Below are 10,440 nucleotides of genomic sequence, written 5' to 3'. Positions count from 1 at the left end.
GTCGGCCTTGTATTGCTGACAGATTTTGCATTTCTTTGTATGCTCCCAGACATCTTTTCGCGCACTGGGCCACCACGCCACCTCTAGAATGCATAGGAGGGTTTGTTGTCCAAGGTGGCCCCCTAGTGGGTTGTCATGGAAATATTTCAGAAACTCAGGAACGAGTGACTGCGGCACCACAAGCTGATGTTTTTCTCCATGATCTTTTAAAGGCACTTTGAGGTATAAAACGCCTTGGTGATGGACAAAGCCAATGCGTTTAGATTCTTTAGTGGACCTTGTCTTTTCTGCTTTGAGCTCAGAGACTTTATGATCATTTGCTTGAGCTTGCTCAATCTCGGCCATAGTGACGGGGAGGTCAGAACAGTTTTTGGATGCTACTGCAAGACAGGGAGAGATTTCTAGTAGAGGTGGATCGAACGCTCGTGACAAGGCGTTGGGTGCAGCATTGAGACACCCTTTTCTGTAATGCACCCTAAATGTGAACTGCTGGAGCCGCAGGATCCATCTGGTGAGGCGAGAGGAGGTTTTTGGACAGTTGAAAGCCCAGGACAAAGCAGCATGGTCAGTATAGACATCAAACTCAACACCTTCCAGGTAATGTCTCCATTTCTCCACTGCCCACACGACAGCTAGACACTCTTTCTCGGATGTTGAGTAGTTCCTCTCTGCTCCCCGAAGCCCCCTGGATGCATAGGCAATCACCCGCTCTCCTTCAGGAAAAAACTTGGGAGAGTATGGCACCCAACCCCACTTCACTGGCATCTGTGTGGATTTGAAACGGAAAGCGGGGGTTTGGCTGGGCCAGGACAGGTGGGTTCTTTAAGGCACTTTTTAACGCGTCCATACTTGTTTGACATTCCTCTGACCATTTCCACTCGACCCCTTTTCTCTTTAGGTTGTTCAGGGGCGCTGCCATTTCTGCAAAGTGTGGGATGAACTTATGATACCACCCTGCCAGTCCGAGGAAGCGCTGGAGTGCTTTCATGTCTTTGGGAGGTGGAAAGTCGGCCACCGCTTGTGTCTTTGATGGATCCACCTCCACCTCTTTTGCAGTGACAATGTGCCCTAGAAACTTTAGCTCTCGTTTGAAGAAGTGACATTTTTTCATATTAAGGCTGAGGTTGGCATCCTGCAGTTTCTTGAATACAGAGTCCAGATCACATAAATGTTGCTCACGGGAACGGGAGTAAACAATAATGTCATCGATATAAACAAAACAGTTTCTCCCCCTGAGTTCTCCCAACACTCTCTCCATTAAACGCTGGAACGTTGCAGCAGCATTTCTCAGACCAAAAGGCATGCGTTTGAACTGGAACAGCCCTTTAGATGTGATGAAGGCAGTTTTATGCTTGCTGGCCTCGTCCATCGCTATCTGCCAATAGCCCGATTGGAGGTCTAGAGCAGTGAACCATGACGCATTTTCCAGGGACTCTAGAATGTCGTGAATGATTGGCATTGGATAGGCATCTGGGAGAGTTTTGGAGTTGACCTTTCTGTAATCAACACAAAAACGATCACGATCATCTGGCCGGTCCACCATCACAACCGGAGAAGCCCAGGAGGACTGTGAGGGCTCAATGATATCATCTCTCAACATTGTGTCCACATGCTCTTCAATGATTTTTTTCTTCAAAGGGGACACCCGATAAGCTTTTGTCCTCACAGGTATCTCATCCTGAGTGAAAATGGCATGTTTCTCGACTGTGGTCTTCCCCAAAACACCTGAGGTAACTGATGGCCATTTTGCGATCAGCTGGTCTAGCTCTTTGGGGCAGTCAGTATCGTTAGTGGTAGGCTTTCTGGGTGGAACATTTAAGTGCACAGATGAGGCCCAGCAAGGTAACACTGATCCAGGTCGAACAGCATAATACAAGTTCACCGGGGACTGAACCTTTTTCCACTGACTGATATGGACCGTCTGTTGCGAGAATGGATAGAAGTTGTACCGTGTCCCAATCTTAAGGCCATAGCTCCTTCTTGCTAAGTTCAAAATGACTCCAGCCTCTGTGAGAAAGTCTAGTCCAATGATTACTGGGAAGGCTAGATGGCGATCCTCCATTATGTGAATGTCTGTGTTCCATCTCTGCCCATGCCAGTCAACTGAGAGCTTGTGCTTCCCTAAAGCTGGATGTGCCGTTCCATCAGCCATGACAAATCTTTGTTCATCAGCTGGAAATAAAGTCTCTTTCCTGTGCTGCATTTGCTTCCACAGGCTTTCCTGCATCAGGGTGAACGTACTTCCAGTGTCCACAACAGCAGCTCCTTCAATACCCCGTATAGCAATGGGCACCAGGAGAAGCTCAGGTTTAGAGTTTTTAAGTCCATGGTGTTGAACAATGGAGACACCAGCAGATGACTTGGGAGGTGATTTTTTTCTCTGTGGATCTGCGCCCCGACCTCTCCACCGAGGCCTGAACCTTCAGCCAGTATTCTTTTGCTCCTGTACAGTCTTTTTCCACCATTGTTCCCACCTTCACCAACTCAGCCACCGTTGTAATGGTTCCTCTCAGGCAGCCAGCAAACTTGGGGTTGATGCTGTTAAGGATGCGCCTGACCATTTCCTCCTCCTGCATGTCTGGCTTCCATTTCAGGCACAAGGCTCTGTAGTCATAGGCAAAGTCTCTTAGGCATTGATCAGGTTTTTGCACCATGGCTCTCAGTTTCTCTTCCACTTCTCTCATATAGTCTTTGGGCAGAAAGGCAGACATGAAAGCATTTTTAAATGACATCCAATCCTGAACTTGGGGACTTGGCAGCTTTCCACCAGCTCAACGCAGGCCCCTTTAACACTGTTGACAATGTGCCGATGAGTTCATGATTAGAGAATCTCCAAAAAATTCTCACACTGCTCAATGAAGTTTAGAACATCTGCTGACTCACTGGTGGGTCCAAATGTTGGAAACTCAAGCCGAACTGGAGGTTTAGAATAGTAGGGAGATGCACCAGCCAGACTTAAACTCAAGCAATCAGGTAAAATAGGGCAAGCATCAGTAGACACCGCCACTGCACGACTAGCTACAGGCGTGCTAGTAGGTCTCAACCTGCTGATCTCTTTTTTCCACATGTCATCTCGGTGTAATAGGCAGTTGACTACGCTTTTTTCTAGCTTGGTTAGCTCTGAGGTAAACTTGTCCTCTAACCTAGCTAAGCATACATCCACGAACTGCCTAAAGCTGGTTTCTCTGTTGAGCGAGCTAGTAACTGAATCTCTAAATTGCTGTTCAAGCTCTCCTAGCCGCTCCTGCACTGCTTCTACAGTGTGTGTCAACTCATTAAGATGACCTTGTGTAACCTGCTCACTGGCGCCCCCAGTGTCCTGTTCCCCCTGTACCTCTGCATCATCCGCATCAACCTGGGGCTCTACCTGTTCAACACCTGGGTTAACCTCAGCATTTACCACCTGAGCAGGGTTTACATCATCTTGAGAGACATTTCCATCACCATCTGACAACTCTTGTTCATTTAAATACAAGGAACCCAACAAAGAGGATAGTTCTTCTGTGGGGTTCTGTCTGGTAACAAAAGGCCCAGCTGTAAAGTCTAGCTCTCTCTCAATAGGCTCTAATACAACATCTTCAGCCTGAGGGACTGGCTCATCTATTACATTAGCTGATTCCATGTTACAATATACAAAGCAGATTTACATCAAACAATAGCACTGAAATCAGTTCCCCGTACGGGCCACCATATGTAACACCCACACTGAGCGCAGGAGATTACCAATCAAAAAATATAAATATATGGGTAACTGATTATTTCTTAAAACTATATATAATGGTCTGCTTGTAATAAATAAAATAAAACAAAGGCAAAGGTATGACTGTTTCAAAATTTTAATTATGTTAGGCCGCTTATACAAACACTGCCAAAATAAAAGTCCATTCAGTGCACCCCCTTAATAGTCTTAATTGTCCGCGCGCACACGCCCCAATCAGTCTTTCCTCCGCCGAATTTATTTAACCCAGAGTCACTGAATTCCCACTCATCCCTTTAAAACAAAAAAAAACAAAAAAATTCAAAAATCCCAAATTAACGATCTTCAAACAAAACTTATATCCAAAGGGCCACAGCGGCGGTGCGCGCTCTCGTGCGGCGCACCTCGATCCACGCGCAAAGGCAAAATTCATGGACTGATCTCACCGGGTCGAGCTGGGTCCCGTCGGTCTGATCTTTGGCACCGTAAACGTGGTCCAAACCGGTACAGTCCGTTAGTAATCCATATTACGTCCTTTTAGATCCCGAACAAGCGTCAGCGGCACAGCGGTGAGTTGGGGCGGTGTGCGCGCGCTCACACGTGTGTCCCTTTATACTATTAGGCGCACGCGTCAGCTGACGGGGCGATCAGCTGACGCGTAAACAACAACAGAAAAAGATCGGCCACAACACTTTATGAACAAAGAAAAATACACTTAACCATATTATGTTGCCTGGGCTACACAGTTTCATTTGTAGGTATATTGTCATAGTTAAATAGAATGTAGTCCTTTAAGGGCGGAAGATCGATGTGGATATCTGAGTTATACCCTCTCACACGCAGTCCAGATACTCTGACTTTTGACCACTGTGTGTGTTCCAAGCATTGTGGTTAGTTTCAGTTTAATTGGCTCAGTGTCTGCTTGTAGCTGGTTGCTTATTTCCTCACTGATAAAGGTGTTGTCACTTTGAGTGTCTAATAATGCATACACTAGCTGTTCTTCTGATGGACTCTGGATTGTAGATACCCATACTGGAACAATCATGGATGTTGTACTTGACTGACCCACCTTGGTGACGTTTAAAGCCGTTGCTGCCATGGTGTCATTTGTAGTGGCACTGGTTGGAGTTGAGTTGATGGGGTTTGAGGTCCTTTCATTTACATTGTGATTTTCGTTATGCAGAAACGTGGGATGCCTTCCTTTGCAAATGTCACAAGTGTAGCGATGACGACACTTTTTGGCATTGTGACCTACTTTTAAGCACTTTTTGAGCCTTTTCCTGAAACTTGGAGCACTTTGAAAGTTGATGTGTCTCATCTTTACAAAACATGCAGGGTACTTTTAACCTTATGTTGTTTGACCTTGTTTTATCAGTGTGTATAGTGGCTTGTGTTGTAAAAACTTGAGTTGTGGATCTATTTGATTTAATTTCTCTTGTGTTTCTTTTCTCTTGGACTGAGCTGCATGAATGTAAGGCATATGATGAGGTCACTGGGTTACATGCTATCTCTGCCTCAACTGACAGAAATTCTGCAAAATCCTTAAAAGATGGAAATTCTTTACCTTCCATAAGAGCAGTTGTGACTTGTCGATTCCAGCGATTTTCAAGCCATTCAGGAACTTTCTGCAACAACTTTTGGTTTTCCTCACAGTCACTTAGTATTTCTAGGCCCTTTACATGTGGCATTGCTTGAAGACAGACCATTAGGAAATCTGAAAATGTCCTTAAACCTTCTGCATCCTTTGAGTTAATTTTAGGCCACTTTGACAGCTTATCTCTAAAAGCTCTTTGGATAACGAAGGGCTGACCATAACGTTGGTCAAGCCTTTTCCATGCATCTTTGTATGCCTCTTCATCACTGCGATAAAATGTGCCTTCAAGACACTTTTGTGCTGGGCCTGTAATATATCTTTTCATCAAATGTAGTTTATCAGCAGATGAAATACCTTTGCAATCCACAAGTGAGATGAATGAAGCCTTCCATTCGATGTAGGTGATTGGATCTCCGCAGAACACATTGGGCATTGGCACTGGGATTCTGTTTATGGCTATGCTGTCTTGAATAGCTTGGGCCAACTGGGAAATGTCTGTAGGAGGCATTGAAGTAACAATTTGAGGGTTTGGTTGGTGCACAGGGTTGTACATGGGAAATAATAGGTCATTGTGCTGCATGAGTGGCTGAAATAAGCCTGTAGATGGCGCTGGTGCTACATGTGTCAAGTTGTGGTTGACAGAGAGCGGTAAATTGCGCTGTGACATAACCTGACTGTCTGTGTCCACTTTCATTTCTTTGTCATAAATCTGTAGTTTTGCATGAGCAGCTTGCATTTCCTTTTCAGCCCTTAAACGCTCAAGTTCAGATTTCTGTGCATCTAATTCCCTCTTGTGTTGCTCTTCCATGTCCCTTATTTTCTCCTTTTGTTTAATTTCCTCTTGCGCGATTTTATACTGCGCTTCCTTTGCGGCTAATTCCGCAGCCGCATCAATTCTCTTGGCTGCTATGCTTAAAGTTTCTGACTGCCGACTGATACCTGAATGTGAGGCAGTACCGTAGATGGATCGGGCATATTCGTGAGCTAAGAGTCGGTGAAGTCGCTGCCTTTCTCTTTCTGCATCATATTCATCTATTGCCGCTAAACGTTCAAAAATTATTTTCATAATGTCCTTAGTTACGGCTTCACAAGAGTCCATTTTACGCCTTATATCAGGAGATGGTGTAGTGCGATCTCTTATTTCACTGTATGCTTTCATCATGTCGTTCATTGCCTTTTCAATATCATCTGCCATTACTGCTAACTTGGTGTCTGGTAAGTCATTCTTTAAATATTCTCTATACGTTCTGACTTGGCTTTTCCATTGTTCATAAATACTTAGCAGTTTTCTCTCTCTTTTAATCAGTTCTTCTCTGTGATAGGCAAGCATTTTTTCTGTGGGCACACTAGATCGCTCGGACCTACGAGGTTGCGCTCCATCAGCTGTTGGTTCAATTTTACGTTGCAGTTCAGCTAATTGTCTTTCCATATATCCTAATTCGTCCTTTAATTCTTGTCTTGACATGCTCTCGGTATTTGCTTGGTGTAACAAAGCTCTCTTTTCCTCTATATCCATTTGTAATTTGTGTATTTGCACTTCTTTATCCTCCATTATCAGTGTAGATGTCTTTCACCGTATCCGTTAACCGTTGTCCGCTGCAGCCAGCTGCTCTGTGCCGTTGCCGTCCCTTGAATCCACAGGCAGCTCGGTGTAGCGAGTGGAGGTAAAGCTCTTACTGTAGCATATCCCTCTGAATGAAGACTTGACACTTGAACTGGCGATTTTTAGATTTAATGTCAATAAATCCTTCAAATCTGCCGTAAGAGCTAAAAAGAACACAAATACAATGTGGAAATACGCATTCACAAAACTTAACGGAAGTTTGATAAATATTTACATTAATCTAGACAACATTAAACAACAATAATAAAAACTAGAGACACAAAAAATTATTCAAAGAAATATTTACATCAAAAACTTACCTTTGTGCCTCTTCAGAGGGAAAACTAAACAAAAACCTTAGAAAAATACCAAAAATTATATCTACACATTTGCTCTGCAACGTTTCTCCCCTCTCGTTGTCAAGGTAACCACAAACATAAACCTTTCAAAATAAAAGCGCCAAACACAAACGGGCAAGTCAATAGTCCACAACAAAAAATGGTGCAACACAAAAAAAACAATCATAAAAAGTCACAAGAGATTTCAACAAGACAAATTATACAATAGGTTATTTACACTTGGTCTAATACCGGTGTAGTCTCGGTCTACTCCCGGTCTAGTCCTTGTTTAGTCCTGGTCTAGTCCTGGTTTAGTCCTGGTCCGGTCCTGGTGTAGTCCTCGCAATCGTCTCGGTGATTGTGGTGTATATATTTATTCTCCGTTCATGTTTGTGTTTCTCGTTCTGATTCTGGGGTTTTTCTTCCTGATAATAACGTCGCCGCGTCTCTGGATACTCGTCCCTGATTGGTCGACGCGGCGAGTCTGACGCGAAAAGTTCAGCATTTTCAGCTTCTTGACGCTGACACCTTGGACGCGCGTCTAGACCGCCGACGCCAAAACGCTCAAGACACACCGCAAAAACGCCAGATTCGCGCCGCGCTGACGCCGAAAATGCACCGCAAAAACGCCGGGCGCTCTAGTCGCGCGTCCACATCGACTTTACATAGAAACTGGACGCTTTGATGCCTTGGTGTGAACGGCCCTTTAACGTCACATATGAACAGTTATTCAGATAATTATAGCATAAACAACAGAACAATTTTACCAAACTCACGATCTCACTCCAAATCACTAAATCCATTGAATTCTTCATCCTCGGTGTCACTTCTGAGCAACTTCTGGAGATAAACCGTAGATCCATGATGTAAACAGAGCGCCGCTTCCTCTTCTGTGTCGCCGTCATCAGACTCAGCATCAGTTCCAGTTAGAATTATTCTGGTCTTTCTGAGTCCCGACAGGATGGTTTCGGTGTCACTGAAGTCCAGGCTTTGTCGATTCATCCAGTGACTTCAGGAAGGTTTCATGGTGCCTCCCAGTTCCCGTGAAGCTGTGTTCTCCATCCCTGCTTTCCGCCAGTCCCTCACAAGTTTCTCTCTCACTCCAAACTTTCTTTCTGCTGCTCGATTACCGTTTTTGGCTGAATATTTCACTATTTGCAGCAGAACAACGGCTTTTTCTACAGAAGACATGCGCAGTAGAGCGAAGTGACAGTGGTACAAGAGTAATAGGCTACGTTCAGACTGCAGGGCTTAACGCTCAATTCCGATTTTTTTGTAAAATCCGATGTTTTTGCGAGGTCGTTCACATTATCAATTAAATTTGACTTGTATTTGATCCCCTGTGTGAACATTAAACGTCCCAAAAGTGTCCCGCATGTGACACTGGAGACACGACGACGTCAACCGCAGCGAGCGTCTCTGTGTTTACGGAAGTTGTCCAAACATGGACGCAGCATCGAGCACCTGGAGATTTTAAAGTTCCTCTCGTACCGGAGCCAGAACATGAACAATTTACTTGTTTTAAGGAGGAGATTGAGAAGGAGAAGGACGAGGTTTTTGGTCGTGGTGTTATGTGGGACAGAACGTTGAAAGGAACGTGTGGATGTGGAGACGGAGCCAAGAGCGGTGAGTGGAGATGTGCTTCACTTCAGTCACACAGAGTTCATTAACAGTTTTCACCGACTTCAGTGCAGAATAATGATGTTTGTGTCTTGTTGATAACGTGTAGGTGGATGAATGCACTTTGACCGTTCAGACTGAAGTCACATGTCAAAAGATCAGATATGTATCGGTTTCAGGAGCACAGATCCAAGTGTCCTGGGTCTCATTTGAAAAAAATCGGATCTGTGTCATTCAGGCTGCAGTCTGAACGCAGCCTTAGATACTGACACACAAGACTAGAACCTCTCGAGGCTGTCAGTGTGAACATTTTAATATATAAGTCGCAGGAAACACTCAAAACATGAAAAAAGCGCGATTTATAATCAGAAAAATATGGTAATTTGATCCCTGACAACAATAAACGAGGCATAAATTGTCTTTTTTTTTTTTTTAGGTAAATCTATCTATATCCAAATCTCTCGATACGATATCACAATATTTAGATTATTGTTACATCCCTATAACAAACCAAACCTATAAAATGACCACCTGATGACGTCACAAGGTGGAACAGAGCAGTTTGAACTTTGGAGGCATAGACAGATTAATAATAAAGAGTTACTCAAACATGTGAATTAAAAAAAACACAACTCCACTTTGTTTTTGATGAAGGAGCAACATTTCAACTAAAAGCTCAGGTGATTTTTGCGTAATTTAGGACTTTTAAATAAATAAACGGAGAGTTAACGGCGTGCGTGTGTCTCAGGGCGGGACGCCGATCGAGTACGAGGAGCGTCTGCGTCTGCTGGAGATCGCCCAGGTCCCGAAGGCTCACGTGGACCAGTTCAAATCCGTCACCAAGTTTAAGATCTTCAACACCAACAACCTGTGGATCTCCCTCCCGGCGATCAAGAGAGTGTACGAGGCCAACGCGCTGGACCTGGAGATCATCGTCAACCCCAAGGTACCAGACTGGGGTCCAGACCGGGGTCCAGACCGGGGTCCAGACTGGGGTCCAGACTGGGGTCCAGACTGGGGTCCAGACTGGGTCCAGACTGGGTTCAGACCTGGTTTTAGACCTTGGTTTAGTCTTGGTTTAGACTGGGGTACTGACCAGGGTTCAGACCCAGTTTAGACCTTGGTTTAGACTTGGTACAGATCGGGGTACAGACCATGGTTCAAAGCGGGTTTCAGACCGGGGTTCAGACCAGACAGGGGTTTAGACTTGGATTTAGACCAGACAGGGGTTTAGACTTGGATTTAGACCAGACAGGGGTTTAGACTTGGATTTAGACCAGACAGTGGTTTAGAGACTGTACGAGGCCAACGCGCTGGACCTGGAGATCATCGTCAACCCCAAGGTACCAGACTGGGGTTTAGACCAGGGTCCAAACTGGATTCAAGCCTGGTTTTAGACCTTGGTTTAGACCAGGGTACAGACCCGATTCAGGCCTGGTTTTAGACCTTGGTTTAGACTTGGTTTAGACCGGGGTACAGACCCGATTTAGACCTTGGTTTAGACTTGGTACAGATCGGGGTACAGACCATGGTTCAAAGCGGGGTTCAGACCGGGTTTCAGACCGGGGTTCAGACCTTGATTTAGTTT

Source organism: Boleophthalmus pectinirostris, unplaced genomic scaffold, assembly GCF_026225935.1.
Source record: "Boleophthalmus pectinirostris isolate CB_2022bp ecotype Guang Dong unplaced genomic scaffold, ASM2622593v1 HiC_scaffold_22, whole genome shotgun sequence".
Classification (NCBI taxonomy): domain Eukaryota; kingdom Metazoa; phylum Chordata; class Actinopteri; order Gobiiformes; family Gobiidae; genus Boleophthalmus; species Boleophthalmus pectinirostris.
The sequence above is the reverse complement of the archived record's forward strand: the minus strand, read 5'-3'. Positions refer to the sequence as shown.